Source organism: Heptranchias perlo, chromosome 20 (assembly GCF_035084215.1).
Source record: "Heptranchias perlo isolate sHepPer1 chromosome 20, sHepPer1.hap1, whole genome shotgun sequence".
In the NCBI taxonomy this organism is placed as follows: domain Eukaryota; kingdom Metazoa; phylum Chordata; class Chondrichthyes; order Hexanchiformes; family Hexanchidae; genus Heptranchias; species Heptranchias perlo.
In genome coordinates, this window is record NC_090344.1 from 20,947,413 (window position 1) to 20,971,626 (window position 24,214).

At 43.8% G+C, this 24,214-nt stretch overlaps 8 non-coding genes across 8 annotated transcripts; 3 read left to right on the forward strand and 5 right to left on the reverse strand.

Moving 5' to 3' along the window:
* Positions 1 to 4,119: 4,119 nt before the first annotated feature.
* trnai-aau (transfer RNA isoleucine (anticodon AAU)) lies at positions 4,120 to 4,193 on the reverse strand. Its single transcript has one exon. It is a non-coding gene; the product is annotated as a tRNA-Ile (tRNA).
* A 2,447-nt stretch (positions 4,194 to 6,640) lies between these two features.
* On the reverse strand, positions 6,641 to 6,714 carry trnai-aau (transfer RNA isoleucine (anticodon AAU)). The gene has a single exon. It is a non-coding gene; the product is annotated as a tRNA-Ile (tRNA).
* A 1,827-nt stretch (positions 6,715 to 8,541) lies between these two features.
* On the forward strand, positions 8,542 to 8,631 carry trnap-ugg (transfer RNA proline (anticodon UGG)). The gene is given in 2 exon segments: positions 8,542 to 8,577; positions 8,596 to 8,631. It is a non-coding gene; the product is annotated as a tRNA-Pro (tRNA).
* Positions 8,632 to 9,157: 526 nt separating this feature from the next.
* trnai-aau (transfer RNA isoleucine (anticodon AAU)) lies at positions 9,158 to 9,231 on the reverse strand. Its single transcript has one exon. It is a non-coding gene; the product is annotated as a tRNA-Ile (tRNA).
* Positions 9,232 to 11,062: 1,831 nt separating this feature from the next.
* On the forward strand, positions 11,063 to 11,152 carry trnap-ugg (transfer RNA proline (anticodon UGG)). The gene is given in 2 exon segments: positions 11,063 to 11,098; positions 11,117 to 11,152. It is a non-coding gene; the product is annotated as a tRNA-Pro (tRNA).
* Positions 11,153 to 11,678: 526 nt separating this feature from the next.
* On the reverse strand, positions 11,679 to 11,752 carry trnai-aau (transfer RNA isoleucine (anticodon AAU)). The gene has a single exon. It is a non-coding gene; the product is annotated as a tRNA-Ile (tRNA).
* Positions 11,753 to 16,921: 5,169 nt separating this feature from the next.
* Positions 16,922 to 17,011, forward strand: trnap-ugg (transfer RNA proline (anticodon UGG)). The gene is given in 2 exon segments: positions 16,922 to 16,957; positions 16,976 to 17,011. It is a non-coding gene; the product is annotated as a tRNA-Pro (tRNA).
* Positions 17,012 to 17,537: 526 nt separating this feature from the next.
* On the reverse strand, positions 17,538 to 17,611 carry trnai-aau (transfer RNA isoleucine (anticodon AAU)). The gene has a single exon. It is a non-coding gene; the product is annotated as a tRNA-Ile (tRNA).
* Positions 17,612 to 24,214: the final 6,603 nt, after the last annotated feature.

The window sequence follows — 24,214 nt, forward strand, 5'->3', positions numbered from 1 at the left end:
CACCTTTCAATCAGCGCATTCCAGATTATAACTACTCGCTGGGTAAAGAACTGTTTCCTCATATCGCCTTTGGTTCTTTTGCCAATCACCTTAAATCTGTGTCCTCTGGTTCTCGACCCTTCCGCCAATGGGAACAGTTTCTCTTTATTTATTTATCTCAACCCTTCATGATTTTGAACACTTCGATCAAATCTCCTCTTAACGTTCTCTGCTCGAAGGAGAACAACCCCAGCACCGGCTAAATGCGGTCAATTAGCTTCAATTCATTTATTGGAGCATTAAACAGCTCTTTAAACATTACTGTGACATTATGGTAGCGCGGCCTCGCTGTCGAAGGTGTTAAATTTAATTTCTATAGAGGCGTGGGTTTGAATCCCACTGCTCTTAGAATTTCTGCCAAAGTTTATTTTGACCTGTTCACAGAAAACCCGATTGTAGTGCGATGGAGCAGAGGATGTGAAAGAAGCTGAAAGTGAACGTGCAGATATTATTTTCATCACGGGGACAGGACACGTTCCCACAGGTGAGGGCCGCTCACCTTAATATTCCATCCAGCAGAGTGGGACAGGTGATCAAAGTGACCGGGCTCTAGCAGCGCAATCAGTCAGTGCGCGGTCCTTATATGACCGTACAAGGTCGGGAAATGCCGAGGTTGTTAGTCGAGTCTCACCTAGATCAACAAATCCTTTTCCTTGTGAACATTTCGAACGGAGCTGAACGTATAATTGAGTGTTCCAAAATGCATCAATTATTTGTATCGCCACGTGGTTCCTCTTGTTGCAATATCAGATGAGATATTTAGTGTTATCAGTTTACAGGAGGGAGGCTGCGGTATTGGAGCCGCAAACCATGATTTTGATCCATCTACAAATTATGGAATTTAGCCTGAGCTTTAACCCTGCGCGTTCGACCGCTCAGTCACGATACTTTCCATCTTGCGATCTTCAGGAGCTACTTTCACAGGAACAGAATTACTGCAAGCCAGAATTCTACCCCTCAAGCACCAATGCTCGCAGGCAGCAGGATGCATGTGTCCAGTTGGAAACCTGACTGAAGGAACATGCAGACTGACAGAGCCGGAGGTCCAGCAGATTGACTTTTGCGGTGAGCAGATGATGTGCCTCCATCTTGAGAGTGTTTCGCCAATCCAGCTCAGAGAGGATTAAGCATTATAAATTCGGGTGGGACTGGAGCCACTTGTATAAGATGAAGTGCAGGAGGTTGTACCCCTTCCTTTACCAACATGAATGATCCTGTTGCTGTTTTGCTGCAAAATTTCACTTCCCAGCGCCGAAATCACCGAACCCTGAACTAAAATTCAACGATGGTGAGATTCGGACACACAACCTTTGCAGTGATTTGAAGAAGTCCCACGTGCTATCCATGGCACCACAAATCGGCTATCGATTAGGTTATTTCACGTTACCCATATGCTGCTTTGGAACTTTTGCTGCGGTGCAGCAACTGGTTGAAAAGCTCAGTGGGGATTCATAGCGCTCCTGAGAAATCGACACAGGGACGGTTTGTGCAATGCATTGTCCTCTCTCTCGCTCCCATTTGCTCACTCTCGCTTTCTCTCTTGAGCTCTGACTCTCCCCGTTTATCTCAAGAGGGCTGGAAAACAAGGGGTGGATGTTATGTTACAGCTGCACAGAGCTCTGGTGAGACCCCATCTGGAGGATTGCATTCAGTTCCGGGCACCCACCTCAGGAAGGACGCTCGAGGGGCTGAATGGCCTACTCATGTTCCCAAGTTCCAATGAATGGAACAATAATTCAAGTATAGAGACCCTAATGTCTCAGGATGAGTGAGTGAAGAATGTTTTCTGTTTGAAGTACTGATTTCATTAATTGAATACTCCCAGTGTCCTACCTCATTGCAGCCCAGGCCGGACAAACTGCTCGCACAAAGTGGCATTTTCTGATTCGATCACGCTGCGTTTTGACGTTGAGTCAGATGTCTGTCTGTCTATCTGTCTGTCTGTTTATCCGTCTGATTGGGTCTCGGCCTCAATCTCAGGCCAGGCTTTTTGTTTGCTGGCTGCAGGCCTCGCTCCCCGACTGACTGAACAACTGCCGGGCCGTGTGTCAGAATCAATGACTGTGACTGACTGTCTGCCCATTTATGGCCACATTTCTGAGTTCCTGCCTTCGCTCTGTGTCGCAGGCCTGTCTCTGTCCCTTAGGATCACAACACACCCACAAGCTTCACGACTGAACGCAGGTTTGGTCAGTCTGTCCTCGCAGGTCCTTCGGAAGCTAATGATTTTGAACTGAATTATTTTTCCTGAGTGACTTGTGAAGTTTGGTTCAGTGATATGTTTGCGAAAGAGAACGGAGGAAATAGTTAGTGTGCAACTCGACATTTCTCTACATCGGAATAGAAAACGTGATTGGATGGATAGAAGAGGTCTGAAAGGATGGCCGATCGGCCGCGGGTGGCACCGAATTCTGCAGTGGCTGCAGTGGTTCATTACCGGTAATGAAAATGAGGTAATATACTACCACAAGCTGCCGCTGAAAATCATTCAATTTCCTATACTTGACCAACCGAATCAAATGAAGCTGCTGGGAAAGATACAAGACAACGCCGGTCTATCGGACATCGTTGGAAGCAACTGGCAGTTTAAAGTAGCATCTACAGCCATGCAAGTACTGCCATGTGCCGCTGCGATCGCCGAGTGGTTGAAGCGTTAAATTCAAGATCAAATGGAGTTTTCCTTCGCAGGTTTGATTTCTGCTCGCTGAATTATTGCTTAAAGATCCGTTCAATGCTCAAATGAATGAACTGGATCTAACTCACTTCATTTATCTCTCTCAGAGCATGAGAGATACTCGAGCATGGCCGGCGCTTTTAATTGGGTGCCCAATGTACTCTTGCAAAATTCAAATACGCAAGAAAGAATCTTGCCCAATCTGCAACTAAAATTCTGCTACTTTGCAGAACCACCCATTTATAAGCGACTTTATTTACATGAATCTCTCTATCTCTCCTTGTCTCTTGTCTCTATGTTGTCCCCTGATGGACTTCTCAGGCTTCCTGGAACGGTCAAGGCTGATCTAACCTGCAACACCAGCAGGGAAAGGTAAAGGAAAAAAAGACTGAGACGGTCGGAAAAGTAAAGGTGCAACCCAGCTGATAAATTCGGAGCTAATGTCTCCACATTTTTGTCTCTTCGCCCTCACAGTGAAAGAAAACAGCAATGTGAGTAAAATATCCTGATGGTAGCTTGTATACTCTGAAGATGCCGAGACAGATGCCAATGCAGCTTCAGATTAACTAATTCTGAAAAGTATTATTTGAAAAATCAAGTCGTACATTGTAAACGAATTTAGTAAAGAGAGGCTAATATTGGTGACTGGAAATAGGGAGTGCACAACTTGATATTGCTGTACATAGGAATAGAAAACGAGATTGGGTGGACAGAAGCGGTTGGAAAGGATAGCCGATCGGCTGAAGACTATGGTGAAATTTTAGACCGGCTGCAGGGCTCTCCAGCAAGCGGCTCGTTGGTCTAGGGGTATGATTCTCGCTGTGGGCGTTTTTCTAATGGAATATGCGAGAGGTCCCGGGTTCAAATCCCGGACGAGCCCTGTTATCTCACTGCTTTTAAGTGAAAAGTCACCAATTGGATTCTGACATCTTTGCAGTTGTTCGAATTGAATTATATTTGAGCTCCAGAGGACAAAGTGCAGAAGTTTCCAAGGCGCAACACACACGGAGTAAATAAAATGTCTCAAGATGATGTGGAGATTGAAGCTGAATGTGAATTTACCCCAATTTAGGCGGTCTCATTGATATCAGATGACGGGATCGAGAACCACATATCCAAGTTTGCCGATGACACAAAGATAGACAGAATTATAAGCAGTGTGGATGGAAGAATGAGATTACAGAGAGATGTTACTGGATTAAGTGAATGGGCAAAACTGCGGCAAATGGATTTCAACGTAAGCAAGTTTGAGGCCGTCCACTTTGGACCTCAAAAAGATAGATCAGAAAACATATTAATGGATGTTACTCCAAAAAATTGACCTCATGACATTTTGTGTGGATTCGCTTGTTTCTCAAGTCTGCCAAACTTTTAAAAGTTACCAAAATATTGCAATAGGAACCTTATGGGCCGTACGGGGATCGAACCCGCGACCTTGGCGTTATTAGCACCACGCTCTAACCAACTGAGCTAACCGGCCATGTAGACATCTTAGCTTTATGGGCTTACCCGCGTGTTGGGTAGTTTGTGTTTATTTTTACACCAGCTGACAGGGTTTTGCAACGAATATTGAATAAACCACATCCCTTAAACATTGTTACTTGTTTCTGTATATACTGTCGAGGATGTAGATCAAAATTAACAAACAAAGAGCACTTTAATGTAACAAATTAAATTCCGATCAATATTATTTTACTAACAATCAACAGCCCATCCATAAAACACTGCCCCGCTATGAAACCTGTGTGCAGGGCCCTGAGCTGCCTGTCTGTCTGTCTGTCTGTCTGTCTGTTTATCCGTCTGATTGGGTCTCGGTCGTATTCTCAGGCCAGGCTTTTTGTTTGCTGGCTGCAGGCCTCGCTCCCCGACTGACTGAACAACTACCGGGCCGTGTATCAGAATCAATGACTGTGACTGACTGTCTGCCCATTTATGGCCACATTTCTGAGTTCCTGCCTTCGCTCTGTGTCGCAGGCCTGTCTCTGTCCCTTAGGATCACAACACACCCACAAGCTTCACGACTGAACGCAGGTTTGGTCAGTCTGTCCTCGCAGGTCCTTCGGAAGCTAATGATTTTGAACTGAATTATTTTTCCTGAGTGACTTGTGAAGTTTGGTTCAGTGATATGTTTGCGAAAGAGAACGGAGGAAATAGTTAGTGTGCAACTCGACATTTCTCTACATCGGAATAGAAAACGTGATTGGATGGATAGAAGAGGTCTGAAAGGATGGCCGATCGGCTGTGGGTGGCACTGAATTCTGCAGTGGCTGCAGTGGTTCATTACCGGTAATGAAAATGAGGTAATATACTACCACAAGCTGCCGGTGAAAATCATTCAATTTCCCAAACTTGACCCACCGAATCAAATGAAGCTGCTGGGAAAGCTACAAGACAACGCCGGTCTCTCGGGCATCGTTTGAAGCAACTGGCAGTTTAAAGTAGCATCTACAGCCATGTAAGTACTGCCATGTGCCGCTGCGATCGCCGAGTGGTTGAAGCGTTAAATTCAAGATCAAATGGAGTTTTCCTTCGCAGGTTTGATTTCTGCTCGCTGAATTATTGTTTAAAGATCCGTTCAATGCTCAAATAAATGAACTGGATCTAACTCACTTCATTTATCTCTCTCAGAGCATGAGAGATACTCGAGCGTGGCCGGCGCTTTTAATTGGGTGCCCAAGGTACTCTTGCAAAATTCAAATACACAAGAAAGAATCTTGCCCAATATGCAACTAAAATTCTGCTACTTTGCAGAACCACCCATTTATAAGCGACTTTATTTACATGAATCTCTCTATCTCTCCTTGTCTCTTGTCTCTATGTTGTCCCCTGATGGACTTCTCAGGCTTCCTGGAACGGTAAAGGCTGATCTAACCTGCAACACCAGCAGGGAAAGGTAAAGGAAAAAAAGACTGAGACGGTCGGAAAAGTAAAGGTGCAACCCAGCTGATAAATTCGTAGCTAATGTCTCCACATTTTTGTCTCTTCGCCCTCACAGTGAAAGAAAACAGCAATGTGAGTAAAATATACTTATGATAGCTTGTATACGCTGACGATGCCGAGACAGATGCCAATGTAGCTTCAGATTAACTAATTCTGAAAAGTATTATTTGAAAAAACAAGTCGTACATTGTAAACGAATTTAGTAAAGAGAGGCTAATATTGGTGACTGGAAATAGGTCGTGTACAACTTGATATTGCTGTATTTTGGAATAGGAAACGAGATTGGGTGGACAGAAGCGGTTGGAAAGGAAAGCCGATCGGCTGAAGACTATGGTGAAATTTTAGACCGGCTGCAGGGCTTTCTAGCAAGCGGCTCGTTGGTCTCGGGGTATGATTCTCGCTATGGGCGTTTTTCTAATGGAATATGCGAGAGGTCCCGGGTTCAAATCCCGGACGAGCCCTGTTATCTCACTGCTTTTAAGTGAAAAGTCACCAATTGGATTCTGACATCTTTGCAGTTGTTCGAATTGAATTATATTTGAGCTCCAGAGGACAAAGTGCAGAAGTTTCCAAGGCGCAACACACACGGAGTAAATAAAATGTCTCAAGATGATGTGGAGATTGAAGCTGAATGTGAATTTACCCCAATTTAGGCGGTCTCATTGATATTAGATGACGGGATCGAGAACCACATATCCAAGTTTGCCGATGACACAAAGATAGACAGAATTATAAGCAGTGTGGATGGAAGAATGAGATTACAGAGACATATTACTGGATTAAGTGAATGGGCAAAACTGCGGCAAATGGATTTCAACGTAAGCAAGTTTGAGGCCGTCCACTTTGGACCTCAAAAAGATAGATCAGAAAACATATTAATGGATGTTACTCCAAAAAATTGACCTCATGACATTTTGTGTGGATTCGCTTGTTTCTCAAGTCTGCCAAACTTTTAAAAGTTACCAAAATATTGCAATAGGAACCTTATGGCCCGTACGGGGATGGAACCCGCGACCTTGGCGTTATTAGCACCACGCTCTAACCAACTGAGCTAACCGGCCATGTAGACATCTTAGCTTTATGGGCTTACCCGCGTGTTGGGTAGTTTGTGTTTATTTTTACACCAGCTGACAGGGTTTTACAACGAATATTGAATAAACCACATCCCTTAAACATTGTTACTTGTTTCTGTATATACTGTCGAGGATGTAGATCAAAATTAACAAACAAAGAGCACTTTAATGTAACAAATTAAATTCCGATCAATATTATTTTACTAACAATCAACAGCCCATCCATAAAACACTGCCCCGCTATGAAACCTGTGTGCAGGACCCTGAGCTGCCTGTCTGTCTGTCTGTCTGTCTGTTTATCCGTCTGATTGGGTCTCGGTCGTATTCTCAGGCCAGGCTTTTTGTTTGCTGGCTGCAGGCCTCGCTCCCCGACTGACTGAACAACTACCGGGCCGTGTATCAGAATCAATGACTGTGACTGACTGTCTGCCCATTTATGGCCACATTTCTGAGTTCCTGCCTTCGCTCTGTGTCGCAGGCCTGTCTCTGTCCCTTAGGATCACAACACACCCACAAGCTTCACGACTGAACGCAGGTTTGGTCAGTCTGTCCTCGCAGGTCCTTCGGAAGCTAATGATTTTGAACTGAATTATTTTTCCTGAGTGACTTGTGAAGTTTTGTTCAGTGATATGTTTGCGAAAGAGAACGGAGGAAATAGTTAGTGTGCAACTCGACATTTCTCTACATCGGAATAGAAAACGTGATTGGATGGATAGAAGAGGTCTGAAAGGATGGCCGATCGGCTGTGGGTGGCAATGAATTCTGCAGTGGCTGCAGTGGTTCATTACCGGTAATGAAAATGAGGTAATATACTACCACAAGCTGCCGGTGAAAATCATTCAATTTCCCAAACTTGACCCACCGAATCAAATGAAGCTGCTGGGAAAGCTACAAGACAACGCCGGTCTATCGGGCATCGTTTGAAGCAACTGGCAGTTTAAAGTAGCATCTACAGCCATGTAAGTACTGCCATGTGCCGCTGCGATCGCCGAGTGGTTGAAGCGTTAAATTCAAGATCAAATGGAGTTTTCCTTCGCAGGTTTGATTTCTGCTCGCTGAATTATTGTTTAAAGATCCGTTCAATGCTCAAATAAATGAACTGGATCTAACTCACTTCATTTATCTCTCTCAGAGCATGAGAGATACTCGAGCGTGGCCGGCGCTTTTAATTGGGTGCCCAAGGTACTCTTGCAAAATTCAAATACACAAGAAAGAATCTTGCCCAATCTGCAACTAAAATTCTGCTACTTTGCAGAACCACCCATTTATAAGCGACTTTATTTACATGAATCTCTCTATCTCTCCTTGTCTCTTGTCTCTATGTTGTCCCCTGATGGACTTCTCAGGCTTCCTGGAACGGTAAAGGCTGATCTAACCTGCAACACCAGCAGGGAAAGGTAAAGGAAAAAAAGACTGAGACGGTCGGAAAAGTAAAGGTGCAACCCAGCTGATAAATTCGTAGCTAATGTCTCCACATTTTTGTCTCTTCGCCCTCACAGTGAAAGAAAACAGCAATGTGAGTAAAATATACTTATGATAGCTTGTATACTCTGACGATGCCGAGACAGATGCCAATGTAGCTTCAGATTAACTAATTCTGAAAAGTATGATTTGAAAAAACAAGTCGTACATTGTAAACGAATTTAGTAAAGAGAGGCTAATATTGGTGACTGGAAATAGGTCGTGTACAACTTGATATTGCTGTATTTTGGAATAGAAAACGAGATTGGGTGGACAGAAGCGGTTGGAAAGGATAGCCGATCGGCTGAAGACTATGGTGAAATTTTAGACCGGCTGCAGGGCTTTCTAGCAAGCGGCTCGTTGGTCTAGGGGTATGATTCTCGCTTTGGGCGTTTTTCTAATGGAATATGCGAGAGGTCCCGGGTTCAAATCCCGGACGAGCCCTGTTATCTCACTGCTTTTAAGTGAAAAGTCACCAATTGGATTCTGACATCTTTGCAGTTGTTCGAATTGAATTATATTTGAGCTCCAGAGGACAAAGTGCAGAAGTTTCCACGGCGCAACACACACGGAGTAAATAAAATGTCTCAAGATGATGTGGAGATTGAAGCTGAATGTGAATTTACCCCAATTTAGGCGGTCTCATTGATATTAGATGACGGGATCGAGAACCACATATCCAAGTTTGCCGATGACACAAAGATAGACAGAATTATAAGCAGTGTGGATGGAAGAATGAGATTACAGAGAGATATTACTAGATTAAGTGAATGGGCAAAACTGCGGCAAATGGATTTCAACGTAAGCAAGTTTGAGGCCGTCCACTTTGGACCTCAAAAAGATAGATCAGAAAACATATTAATGGATGTTACTCCAAAAAATTGACCTCATGACATTTTGTGTGGATTCGCTTGTTTCTCAAGTCTGCCAAACTTTTAAAAGTTACCAAAATATTGCAATAGGAACCTTATGGCCCGTACGGGGATCGAACCCGCGACCTTGGCGTTATTAGCACCACGCTCGAACCAACTGAGCTAACCGGCCATGTAGACATCTTAGCTTTATGGGCTTACCCGCGTGTTGGGTAGTTTGTGTTTATTTTTACACCAGCTGACAGGGTTTTACAACGAATATTGAATAAACCACATCCCTTAAACATTGTTACTTGTTTCTGTATATACTGTCGAGGATGTAGATCAAAATTAACAAACAAAGAGCACTTTAATGTAACAAATTAAATTCCGATCAATATTATTTTACTAACAATCAACAGCCCATCCATAAAACACTGCCCCGCTATGAAACCTGTGTGCAGGACCCTGAGCTGCCTGTCTGTCTGTCTGTCTGTCTGTCTGTTTATCCGTCTGATTGGGTCTCGGTCGTATTCTCAGGCCAGGCTTTTTGTTTGCTGGCTGCAGGCCTCGCTCCCCGACTGACTGAACAACTACCGGGCCGTGTATCAGAATCAATGACTGTGACTGACTGTCTGCCCATTTATGGCCACATTTCTGAGTTCCTGCCTTCGCTCTGTGTCGCAGGCCTGTCTCTGTCCCTTAGGATCACAACACACCCACAAGCTTCACGACTGAACGCAGGTTTGGTCAGTCTGTCCTCGCAGGTCCTTCGGAAGCTAATGATTTTGAACTGAATTATTTTTCCTGAGTGACTTGTGAAGTTTGGTTCAGTGATATGTTTGCGAAAGAGAACGGAGGAAATAGTTAGTGTGCAACTCGACATTTCTCTTCATCGGAATAGAAAACGTGATTGGATGGATAGAAGAGGTCTGAAAGGATGGCCGATCGGCTGTGGGTGGCACCGAATTCTGCAGTGGCTGCAGTGGTTCATTACCGGTAATGAAAATGAGGTAATATACTACCACAAGCTGCCGGTGAAAATCATTCAATTTCCCAAACTTGACCCACCGAATCAAATGAAGCTGCTGGGAAAGCTACAAGACAACGCCGGTCTATCGGGCATCGTTTGAAGCAACTGGCAGTTTAAAGTAGCATCGACAGCCATGTAAGTACTGCCATGTGCCGCTGCGATCGCCGAGTGGTTGAAGCGTTAAATTCAAGATCAAATGGAGTTTTCCTTCGCAGGTTTGATTTCTGCTCGCTGAATTATTGTTTAAAGATCCGTTCAATGCTCAAATAAATGAACTGGATCTAACTCACTTCATTTATCTCTCTCAGAGCATGAGAGATACTCGAGCGTGGCCGGCGCTTTTAATTGGGTGCCCAAGGTACTCTTGCAAAATTCAAATACACAAGAAAGAATCTTGCCCAATCTGCAACTAAAATTCTGCTACTTTGCAGAACCACCCATTTATAAGCGACTTTATTTACATGAATCTCTCTATCTCTCCTTGTCTCTTGTCTCTATGTTGTCCCCTGATGGACTTCTCAGGCTTCCTGGAACGGTAAAGGCTGATCTAACCTGCAACACCAGCAGGGAAAGGTAAAGGAAAAAAAGACTGAGACGGTCGGAAAAGTAAAGGTGCAACCCAGCTGATAAATTCGTAGCTAATGTCTCCACATTTTTGTCTCTTCGCCCTCACAGTGAAAGAAAACAGCAATGTGAGTAAAATATACTTATGATAGCTTGTATACTCTGACGATGCCGAGACAGATGCCAATGTAGCTTCAGATTAACTAATTCTGAAAAGTATTATTTGAAAAAACAAGTCGTACATTGTAAACGAATTTAGTAAAGAGAGGCTAATATTGGTGACTGGAAATAGGTCGTGTACAACTTGATATTGCTGTATTTTGGAATAGAAAACGAGATTGGGTGGACAGAAGCGGTTGGAAAGGATAGCCGATCGGCTGAAGACTATGGTGAAATTTTAGACCGGCTGCAGGGCTTTCTAGCAAGCGGCTCGTTGGTCTAGGGGTATGATTCTCGCTTTGGGCGTTTTTCTAATGGAATATGCGAGAGGTCCCGGGTTCAAATCCCGGACGAGCCCTGTTATCTCACTGCTTTTAAGTGAAAAGTCACCAATTGGATTCTGACATCTTTGCAGTTGTTCGAATTGAATTATATTTGAGCTCCAGAGGACAAAGTGCAGAAGTTTCCAAGGCGCAACACACACGGAGTAAATAAAATGTCTCAAGATGATGTGGAGATTGAAGCTGAATGTGAATTTACCCCAATTTAGGCGGTCTCATTGATATTAGATGACGGGATCGAGAACCACATATCCAAGTTTGCCGATGACACAAAGATAGACAGAATTATAAGCAGTGTGGATGGAAGAATGAGATTACAGAGAGATATTACTGGATTAAGTGAATGGGCAAAACTGCGGCAAATGGATTTCAACGTAAGCAAGTTTGAGGCCGTCTCACTTTGGACCTCAAAAGATAGATCAGAAAACATATTAATGGATGTTACTCCAAAAAATTGACCTCATGACATTTTGTGTGGATTCGCTTGTTTCTCAAGTCTGCCAAACTTTTAAAAGTTACCAAAATATTGCAATAGGAACCTTATGGCCCGTACGGGGATCGAACCCGCGACCTTGGCGTTATTAGCACCACGCTCGAACCAACTGAGCTAACCGGCCATGTAGACATCTTAGCTTTATGGGCTTACCCGCGTGTTGGGTAGTTTGTGTTTATTTTTACACCAGCTGACAGGGTTTCACAACGAATATTGAATAAACCACATCCCTTAAACATTGTTACTTGTTTCTGTATATACTGTCGAGGATGTAGATCAAAATTAACAAACAAAGAGCACTTTAATGTAACAAATTAAATTCCGATCAATATTATTTTACTAACAATGAACAGCCCATCCATAAAACACTGCCCCGCTATGAAACCTGTGTGCAGGACCCTGAGCTGCCGGTCTGTCTGTCTGTCTGTCTGTCTGTTTATCCGTCTGATTGGGTCTCGGCCTTATTCTCAGGCCAGGCTTTTTGTTTGCTGGCTGCAGGCCTCGCTCCCCGACTGACTGAACAACTACCGGGCCGTGTGTCAGAATCAATGACTGTGACTGACTGTCTGCCCATTTATGGCCACATTTCTGAGTTCCTGCCTTCGCTCTGTGTCGCAGGCCTGTCTCTGTCCCTTAGGATCACAACACACCCACAAGCTTCACGACTGAACGCAGGTTTGGTCAGTCTGTCCTCGCAGGTCCTTCGGAAGCTAATGATTTTGAACTGAATTATTTTTCCTGAGTGACTTGTGAAGTTTGGTTCAGTGATATGTTTGCGAAAGAGAACGGAGGAAATAGTTAGTGTGCAACTCGACATTTCTCTACATCGGAATAGAAAACGTGATTGGATGGATAGAAGAGGTCTGAAAGGATGGCCGATCGGCTGTGGGTGGCACCGAATTCTGCAATGGCTGCAGTGGTTAAGAACATAAGAACATAAGAAATTGGAGCAGGAGTAGGCCAATCGGCCCCTCGAGCCTGCTCCGCCATTCAATAAGATCATGGCTGATCTGATCCCAACCACAAATCTAAAGAACACAAGAAGTCGGAGCAGGACCCGGCCACATAGCCCCTGGGCCCTCTCCGCCACCCACAGGGCATTGACCGATCCGAACTCAGCTTCATGTCCAATTTCCTGCCCGCTCCCCATAACCCCTAATTCCCTTTACTTCTAAGAAACTGTCTATTTCTGTTTTAAATTTATCTAATGATGTAGCTTCCACAGCTTCCTGGGGCAGCAAATTCCACAGACCTACCACCCTCTGAGTGAAGAAGTTTCTCCTCATCTCAGTTTTGAAAGAGCAGCCCCTTATTCTAAGATTATGCCCCCTAGTTCTAGTTTCACCCATCTTTGGGAACATCCTTACTGCATCCACCCGATCAAGACCCTTCACAATCTTATATGTTTCAATAAGATCGCCTCTCATTCTTCTGAACTCCAATGAGTAGAGTCCCAATCTACTCAACCTCTCCTCATATGTCCGCCCCCTCATCCCCGGGATTAACCGAGTGAACCTTCTTTGTACTGCCTCGAGAGCAAGTATGTCTTTTCTTAAGTATGGAGACCAAAACTGTATGCAGTATTCCAGGTGCGGTCTCACCAATACCTTATATAACTGCAGCAATACCTCCTTGTTTTTATCTTCTATCCCCCTAGCAATAAAAGCCAACATTCCGTTGGCTTTCTTGATCACCTGCTGCACCTGCATACCAACTTTTTGATTTTCTTGCACTAGGACCCCCAGGTCCCTTTGTACTGCAGTACTTTCCAGTCTCTCGCCATTAAGAAAATAACTTGCTCTCTGATTTTTCCTGCCAAAGTGCATAACCTCACATTTTCCAATATTATATTGCATCTGCCAAATCTCCGCCCACTCACCCAGCCTGTCTATATCCCCTTGCAGGTTTTTTATGTCCTCCTCACTCTCTACTTTCCCTCCCATCTTTGTATCATCTGCAAATTTTGATATGTTGCACTCGGTCCCCTCCTCCAAATCGTTAATCTAGATTGTAAAGAGTTGGGGACCCAGCACCGACCCCTGTGGAACACCACTGGTTACTGGTTGCCAGTCCGAAAATGAACCATTTATCCCAACTCTCTGCTTCCTGTTCGATAACCAATCCTCCACCCATGCCAGAATATTACCCCCAATCCCGTGATTTTTTATCTTAAGTAATAATCTTTTATGTGGCACCTTGTCGAATGCCTTCTGGAAGTCTAAATACACTACGTCCACTGGTTCCCCTTTATCCACCCTATACGTTATATCCTCGAAGAACTCAAGCAAATTTGTCAGACATGACTTCCCCTTCATAAAGCCATGCTGACTTTGTCCTATTAAATTATGCTTATCTAAATGTTCCGTTACTGTCTCCTTAATAATAGACTCCAAAATTTTACCCACCACAGATGTTAAGCTAACTGGCCTATAATTTCCAGCCTTCTGCCGACTACCCTTTTTAAATAACGGTGTTACATTACCAGTTTTCCAATCTGCCGGGACCTCTCCTGAGTCCAGGGAATTTTGGAAAACTATCACCAAAGCATCCACAATCCCTACTGCCACTTCCCTCAAGACCCTAGGATGGAAGCCATCAGGTCCAGGGGATTTATCCGCCTTGAGTCCCATTATTTTACTGAGTACCATCTCTTGAGTGATTTTAATCGTATTTAGCTCCTCCCCCCCCCGAGAGTCCCCTGTTTGTCCAGTGTTGGGATATTCTTAGTGTCCTCTACTGTAAAGACTGAAACAAAATATTTGTTCAGCATTTTTGCCATCTCCATGTTTCCCACCATTAATTTCCCGGTCTCATCCTCCAAGGGACCGATGTTTGCCTTAGCCACCCTTTTTCTTTTTATATAACTATAGAAACTCTTGCCATCTGTTTTTATATTTTTTGCTAATTTCTTTTCATAATCTAACTTCCCTTTCTTAATCAATCCTTTAGTTACTTTTTGCTGTCTTTTGAAGAATTCCCAATCTTCTATCCTCCCACTAAGTTTGGCTACCTTATATGTCCTTGTTTTTAGTCGGATACTATCCTTGATTTCTTTACTTAGCCACGGGTGGCTGTCATTTCTTTTACACCCTTTTTTCCTCAGTGGAATATATTTATTTTGAAAGTTGTAAAATAACTCCCTAAATGAACACCACTTCTCATGTACCGTCTTACCCTTTAATCTATTTTCCCAGTCCACTTTAATCAATTCCGCTCTCATACCATCATAGTCTCCTTTATTCAAGCTCAGTACGCTTGTTTGAGAATCAACCTTCTCACCCTCTAATTGGATATGGAATTCAACCATGTTGTGGTGGCTCGTTCCAAGGGGATCCTTAACTAGGACATTATTAATTAATCCTGACTCATTACACAGGACCAGGTCCAAGGTTGCCTGCCCCCTTGTAGGATCAGTTACATACTGCTCAAGAAATCCATCCCTGATGCACTCAATGAACTCGTCCTCAAGGCTGCTCTGCCCAATTTGATTTGTCCAGTTAATATGATAATTAAAATCCCCCATAATTATGGCTGTTCCCTTATTACATGCCCCGACTATCTCCTGATTAATACTTCTTCCAGCAGAGTTGCAACTATTAGGAGGCCTATATACTACGCCCACTAATGTTTTTTTCCCCTTATTATTCCTTATCTCCACCCAAACTGTTTCATGATCTTGATGCTTTGTCCCAATATCATTTCTCTGTATTACAGTGATTCCTTCCTTTATTAACATAGCCACCCCACCTCCCCTTCCTTCCTGCCTGTCCTTCCTGATTGTTAAATACCCTGGCATATTTAATTCCCAGTCGTTGTCACCCTGCAGCCATGTTTCTGTAATGGCCACAAGATCATACCCATACGTAGTTATTTGTGCCGTTAACTCGTCCATTTTATTACGAATGCTACGTGCATTCAGATAAAGAACTTTCAAATCTGTTTTGTGACGCTTAGTTCCTGCTTTTTCCTTTTTTAACACTTTACCTATTACTCCATACCTTCTGTCCCTTCCTGTTACGCTTTCCTCTCTCTCCCTGCTCAGGTTCCCAACCCCCTGCCACTTTAGTTTAAACCCTCCCCAACAGCACTAGCAAACACTCCTCCTAGGACAGCGGTCCCGGCCCTGCCCAGGTGCAGACCGTCCGGTTTGTACTGGTCCCACCTCCCCCAGAACCGTTTCCAGTGTCCCAGGAATTTGAATCCCTCCCCCTTGCACCATTCCTCTAGCCACGTATTCATTTGAAATATCCTCCTATTTCTACTCTGACTTAATGAAAATGAGGTAATATACTACCACAAGCTGCCGGTGAAAATCATTCAATTTCCCAAACTTGACCCACCGAATCAAATGAAGCTGCTGGGAAAGCTACAAGACAACGCCGGTCTATCGGGCATCGTTTGAAGCAACTGGCAGTTTAAAGTAGCATCAACAGCCATGTAAGAACTGCCATGTGCCGCTGCGATCGCCGAGTGGTTGAAGCGTTAAATTCAAGATCAAATGGAGTTTTCCTTCGCAGGTTTGATTTCTGCTCGCTGAATTATTGTTTAAAGATCCGTTCAATGCTCAAATAAATGAACTGGATCTAACTCACTTCATTTATCTCTCTCAGAGCATGAGAGATACTCGAGCGTGGCCGGCGCTTTTAATTGGGTGCCCAAGGTACTCTTGCAAAATTCAAATACACAAGAAAGAATCTTGCCCAATCTGCAACTAAAATTCTGCTACTTTGTAGAACCACCCATTTATAAACGACTTTATTTGCATGAATCTCTCTATCTCTCCTTGTCTCTTGTCTCTATGTTGTCCCCTGATGGACTTCTCAGGCTTCCTGGAACGGTAAAGGCTGATCTAACCTGCAACACCAGCAGGGAAAGGTAAAGGAAAAAAAGACTGAGACGGTCGGAAAAGTAAAGGTGCAACCCAGCTGATAAATTCGTAGCTAATGTCTCCACATTTTTGTCTCTTCGCCCTCACAGTGAAAGAAAACAGCAATGTGAGTAAAATATACTTATGACAGCTTGTATGCTCTGACGATGCCGAGACAGATGCCAATGTAGCTTCAGATTAACTAATTCTGAAAAGTATTATTTGAAAAAACAAGTCGTACATTGTAAACGAATTTAGTAAAGAGAGGCTAATATTGGTGACTGGAAATAGGTCGTGTACAACTTGATATTGCTGTATTTTGGAATAGAAAACGAGATTGGGTGGACAGAAGCGGTTGGAAAGGATAGCCGATCGGCTGAAGACTATGGTGAAATTTTAGACCGGCTGCAGGGCTTTCTGGCAAGTGGCTCGTTGGTCTAGGGGTATGATTCTCGCTTTGGGCGTTTTTCTAATGGAATATGCGTGAGGTCCCGGGTTCAAATCCCGGACGAGCCCTGTTATCTCACTGCTTTTTAGTGAAAAGTCACCAATTGGATTCTGACATCTTTGCAGTTGTTCGAATTGAATTATATTTGAGCTCCAGCGGACAAAGTGCAGAAGTTTCCAAGGCGCAACACACACGGAGTAAATAAAATGTCTCAAGATGATGTGGAGATTGAAGCTGAATGTGAATTTACCCCAATTTAGGCGGTCTCATTGATATTAGATGACGGGATCGAGAACCACATATCCAAGTTTGCCGATGACACAAAGATGGACAGAATTATAAGCAGTGTGGATGGAAGAATGAGATTACAGAGAGATATTACTGGATCAAGTGAATGGGCAAAACTGCGGCAAATGGATTTCAACGTAAGCAAGTTTGAGGCCGTCCACTTTGGACCTCAAAAAGATAGATCAGAAAACATATTAATGGATGTTACTCCAAAAAATTGACCTCATGACATTTTGTGTGGATTCGCTTGTTTCTCAAGTCTGCCAAACTTTTAAAAGTTACCAAAATATTGCAATAGGAATCTTATGGCCCGTACGGGGATCGAACCCGCGACCTTGGCGTTATTAGCACCACGCTCTAACCAACTGAGCTCACCGGCCATGTAGACATCTTAGCTTTATGGGCTTACCCGCGTGTTGGGTAGTTTGTGTTTATTTTTACACCAGCTGACAGGGTTTTACAACGAATATTGAATAAACCACATCCCTTAAACATTGTTACTTGTTTCTGTATATACTGTCGAGGATGTAGATCAAAATTAACAAACAAAGAGCACTTTAATGTAACAAATTAAATTCCGATCAATATTATTTTACTAACAATCAACAGCCCATCCATAAAACACTGCCCCGCTATGAAACCTGTGTGCAGGACCCTGAGCTGCCTGTCTGTCTGTCTGTCTGTCTGTTTATCCGTCTGATTGGGTCTCGGTCGTATTCTCAGGCCAGGCTTTTTGTTTGCTGGCTGCAGGCCTCGCTCCCCGACTGACTGAACAACTACCGGGCCGTGTATCAGAATCAATGACTGTGACTGACTGTCTGCCCATTTATGGCCACATTTCTGAGTTCCTGCCTTCGCTCTGTGTCGCAGGCCTGTCTCTGTCCCTTAGGATCACAACACACCCACAAGCTTCACGACTGAACGCAGGTTTGGTCAGTCTGTCCTCGCAGGTCCTTCGGAAGCTAATGATTTTGAACTGAATTATTTTTCCTGAGTGACTTGTGAAGTTTGGTTCAGTGATATGTTTGCGAAAGAGAACGGAGGAAATAGTTAGTGTGCAACTCGACATTTCTCTACATCGGAATAGAAAACGTGATTGGATGGATCGTAGTGGTCTGAAAGGATGGCCGATCGGCTGTGGGTGGCTCCGAATTCTGCAGTGGCTGCAGTGGTTCATTATCGGTAATGAAAATTAGGTAATATACTACCACAAGCTGCCGGTTCAAATAATTCAATTTCCCAAACTTGACCCACCGAATCAAATGAAGCTCCTGGGAAAGCTACAAGACAACGCCGGTCTATCGGGCATCGTTTGAAGCAATTGGCAGTTTTAAGTGGCATCTACAGCCATGCAAGTACTGCCATGTGCCGCTGCGATCGCCGAGTGGTTGAAGCGTTAAATTCAAGATCAAATGGAGTTTTCCTTCGCAGGTTTGATTTCTGCTCGCTGAATTATTGTTTAAAGATCCATTCAATGCTCAAATGAATGAACTGGATCTAATTCACTTCATTTATCTCTCTCAGAGCATGAGAGATACTCGAGCGTGGCCGGCGCTTTTAATTGTGTGCCCAATGTACTCTTGCAAAATTCAAATACACAAGAAAGAATCTTGCCCAATCTGCAACTAAATATTCTGCTACTTTGCAGAACCACCCATTGGTACTCGACTTTATTTACATGAATCTCTCTATCTCTCCTTGTCTCTTGTCTCTATGTTGTGCCCTGATGGACTTCTCAGGCTTCCTGGACCGGTAAAGGCTGATCCGGTCACGTGAACTCATATCGGGATTTTCGGGGCCCCCCCGCTGGAAACCCGCAGGAAACCCGACCCTAAAATCGAGCCCATGATGTCTGTCCATTGACTTTCTGCCAGTTAGAAATTTAACAGAAATGAAAGGCAGGAGCAGATGTTTAATGACCAATGGATTTTGCTGAACACCATTTATTCTTTGAATTATCGGTAACTTTTTTCCTGAAACCCCACACTCGGCCGCAAGAATAACTTGTGTGAGCTGGGCATTTGACTCAGTCTCATTTTTTTTTTCTGTGACGGTACTGGTGGACATTTCCCAAGAAGCAGAATCCAAATTGAGGAATATTTCATTTTGAAACCGATGTCCCTCTTTGGTTCCATGAGGGTTTCAGAGAAACTGGAATATTTGTTTGTTGGTGATTCTGCTGGAACCGCAATAGTCTGATTAAAAATGTAACTAAAACGGATGATGCCGATACTAAAGCAATGGTGAGGACATCAACTTTCCTTATTAATGGCAAAACACCGCAGTTCTCAGTCTGTTACATCAGATATTTTTAATACTCTTCATTAACAATATTTGAGTAAAAACAACAACATAAAACGATACAAAGTTCATCAGCTGATAAAACTATTCAATTCAAAATATATTTTTTCCGCAGAATTACATCAGTTAAACAAATTCCCCATGTTTTTTTATAGAAGAGAGACATTAAATCTATTTATTTTACAACAATAACTTGCTTTTTAAATGGCGCCTTTAAGGTAGAAGAAAATCCCAAGGCGCTTCAAAGAGAATGTGAAATAAAAGCCAGACAGAGTGAAGGAGAGGAGGAGGAGGCATGAGTCGCTGTTTGATCAAAGAGCCGGGTATAACTCGGGCCGAGGGAAATTGATCCTCGGGGGAGTGGAGCGGGGCGATTCTAGAATGTGGGTGCTCGCCGGCTGAAGGCCGAGGCGCTGATGGCAGATTGAACGGAGGGAGAGTTAGAAGAGATCCGAGCCAGAGGGCGGGGAGAGTTGGGTGTGTGGGGTTGTTAGGCTGGAGGAAGTTACATAGATGGAGACGGGCGAGTCAGAGTGCGGGGAGAGTTGGGTGTCTGGGGTTGTCAGGCTGCAGGAGGTTACAGAGAAGAAAGTGATAAACCTGTTAAAAATAAAAGGGACCCTTCCCTTATTGAACAGAGATATAAAGTAAAAAGCAAAGAAGTTATGGTAAACTTATATAAATCACTGGTGAGGCCTCAGCTGGAGTATTGTGTCTCATTCTGGGCATCACATTTGAGGAAGGATGTGAAGGCCTTGGAGAGGGTGCAGAGGAGATTTCCTGGAATGGTACATGGGATGAGGGAATTCAGATATGTGGAGAGACTGGGGAAGCTGGGATTGTTCTCCTTGGAACGAAGTTAAGGGGAGACTTGATAGAGGTCCTCAGAATAGTTCAGGGTTTGATCGGGAGTAAATCCGGAAAAACCGTTTCCACTGGCAGGAGAGTCGCTAACCAAAGGACACACACTTAAGATAATTATCAACAGAACCAGAGAGGAGATGAGGAGACATGTTTTTTTTTACACAGGGAGTTGTTACTGGTCTGGACTGCTCTGCCTGAAAGGGTGGTGGAAGCAGATTCAATAGTTGCTTTCAAAAGGGAATTGGATGTATTGGAGTGATTCGGTTGGCTGCATTCTCGCCTCTGATTTAGAAGTTTGTGGGTTCATTTCCACTCCAGAGAATTGAGCACAATATCTAGGCTGACATTCCCAGATCAGTACTGAGGGAATGCTGGACTGTCAGAGGTGCGGTCTTTTTTATGAGATGTTAAACCGACACCCCATCTGCCCTCTCGGGTGGACGTGAAAGATCTCATGGCAGTATTTCGAAGAAGAGCAGGGGAGTTATCCCTGGTGTCCTGGCCAATATTTATCCCTCAATCCACATCACGAAAACAGATAATCTCATCAGTATCATATTACTGTTTGTGGGATCTTGCTGTGCACATATTGGCTGCCGCATTTCCTATATTACAACATTGACTCAAATTCAGAAGTATTTCATTGGTTGTAAAGTGCTTTGGGGCGTCCGGAGGTTGAGTAAGACGCTATATAAATGCAAGTCTTTTTTTCTTTTTGTATATTTGAAAAGGAAACAATTGCAGGGCAATGGGGAAAGAGCGGGGGAGTGGGACTAATTGGACAGCTCTTTGAAAGAGTCGGCACAGGCACGATGGGCCGAATGGCCACTTTCTGCGCTATAAGATTCTATAGATTGAGAAGGCAAATTTCATGGAGGGATTTTAGCAGAAAATAAAGCTGTCTTTGCAACGGACATGAGCTAACATCTAAAATACCCACGGCTGTAGAGACAGTCAGTCGAGATTCGTCCATGATCGAGCCGAATACTTCAGGACTTCCGGTGATAAATTATCAAACATCCCGTTGAAATATTTCAACCAAAATTCTGCCACGAGAAGAAAGAAAACATGTTGGTAAATGAAGTCAATTAACTCATTCCCACTCTGCAAAGGGACTAAATACAGCCCGTGTCCATCAGGTTTTATTTTAAATTGATGCGTGTCACAATCTCTGGGACATTTGCAATTTAAGAATTTAAGACCATTTTAGATAGTTGATAACGTTTATAAAATTGAAAATCAAACTGTCTGCATAAAGAGGCAATTGGACGAAAGACTGAGGAAAGCTTTCCAATTGTGGATGGCGATCAGGAGCTCTCACCTCACTATTAAAAACTGTCCACTAATAACGTCAATTCAATCTGGGTTACGGCCGGTGCCGACCTTGCCCGGGTTTCTTTCCCGCATTCCTTTTGAAAGGAAATTCTCCTGCTTGTTTATGAATCCCTCGACTATGCGGACCATCTACCTCTGCAACCTGCTTTACCTTAGACACCAACTCACGCGCTCCACGTCTCTGACTATGGTCTGCTGTGTATCACCCCACCCCACTCCCGCCACCATCAAAGATGACCTTTCACAAATCACCCATCTGCATTCAGTATTTGTTTTATTATTTCTCGGGATGTGGGATGTCACTGGCAAAGCCGGCGTTTGTTGCCAATCCCTAGTTGTCCTGAGATGGTGACGGTAGGCCTTTGTATTTCTCCACCCGAATGCACAGACGTGGAAATATCCCTCCTCACTCCTAGGCATCAAGCTCCATGTTGGAGCACATCCTCGGTCTGGACCCCTAGTGTTTCCCAGATTCCGAGCAGCATTTCCAAACCTCACCTTATGAAAACCCCTGAGAGCGCTGTACGAGTGGACACTGACGCTTCTGTTGGCAGGACATGGACTGCTTTCCATTGTGTGTCTCAGTGATGGTATCAGCTGCTCATTCATCAAATATAATACGGTTTACAGTCAGAGCTCTTATTCGGCCACAAAAACCTTACATTAGTACAACCTCAACAGAACCTCCCCATTGCCCCAGCCTGATATTTTCTCATTCCCACACTCATCCTTCAAGAAAGTTACCCGTTTAGTGCCAATTGAAGCTGCATTTTGCTGTGAACCAGTGCTCACTGGGTTGAATCTGGAACTGGGACTGACATTGTCTGAATTCACTTGCAGCTCGCACTCGAGGGGGCTTCCATTCCACCATTCAGGGCTGAACTTTAACCCGGAGGTGAAATGTCCCTGTCGATCCCTCACTACCACCGACCCCCATGTTTAGCGTTTTTTTTCAACCGAAGAACCTTCTCAACATCGCGCTGTTTGTTAAGCGAGTCCGGTGACCTGGCCTCAGCTCATCTTCTGGCAACAATGTGCAGCAGTTGATGTCCCTCTGACCTAACTTTGTCCCATGAACCCCAGGCCCAGTGCCTTTTGCTCCATTGTCTCAGCGTAAGAATTGGGTCTATATTATTCTTTTGATTGGTTTGGAAAATCCTTCTGTCAAATTAGAAAAATAGAGAGATAGAGAAATAGATGTAGAAAGATAGAGAGAGAGATATGGAGGTCGAGAGATGAAGAGCGAGATTGAGAGAGATGATAATCGAGAGATAGAGATGATGATAGAGAGACGATAAAGAGCGATATATATATATATATATATAAATAGACAGACAGATTCAGACAGAGAGAGAGAGGGAGGGAAAACAGAGACTGAGATTGCTGCATGTGGAAAGCCAGAAAGATAATTTGCACTTTCCTCCCCAACTTCTTTAGTAATAGAATGTTTCTGGTCAGTGATCTGTCAATAAACAGACTAATGGACACTCGGTCGATTACTGAGAACGAACTATCTGGGCCGCTCTGCTGAATTGAACTCACAGTCTGTGGCGGGGTGATCCGTGGTCTTTCTGAGTGTGAGACGAAAGCCTTTGTCCAGCACGGAATCACGATCTGGGCTGCTCGGGGTCACGTCCTCAACATCGTCACAACTTCCCGGAACTGGCGCTGGAAGGAAATGATTGTTGGGAGTCAGAGCAGGAGTTTTAAAAGGTAATTCACAAAAAAAAACAGAAACCCCTCGTTACTCAGTCATCAAACCACAGGGAACAGTTTGGGGCCATCTACAATATGGAATAATCCTCAGTCATTAAACACATCAAACCACAGGGAGCAGTTTGGGGCCATCTACAATATGGAACAATCCTCAGTCCTAGAAAAGAGAAGGCTAACGGGTGATCGATAGAATGGTTACAGCACAGGAGGCCATTCGGCCTATCGAGCCCGTGCAGGTTAAAGCGTTTGGAGCTGCTGGAATAGAATGCGGGACCTCACACACGGTGAGCTCCATCCACACTTATCGAGGTCTTTAAGATTATGAAAGGCTTTGATAGGGTAGAAGTAAAGAAAATATTTCCACTTGTGGGAGAGACCAAAACTAGAGGTCATAAATATAAAATAGTGGCTCGTAAATCCAATAGGGAATTCAGGAGAAACCTCTTCACCAACATGTAACCGTAGGCGTTAATTATTGCCGCAGGTATTGGCGAACACATTGAAATTGCTTTCTCTGCTATTTTAACTCTGAGTTTGATTTATTTCTTTAAACTGGACGTATTTCGTTGTCATGATAGCAGGTAATTGAGTGTGGTGTGACAGGGTTAAGTGTTCGTCGGTTTAATCACCAACAGCAATTTCCGAGCTTTTTCGGGCAATAGGCATGAGTCATCCAATGGGATCTTTCAACGCAAATTGCAAAACAATTGTACGAATGTCGATTAATGATTGGCATTGGGCTGGTGCAATTGTACAGAAATGTGATT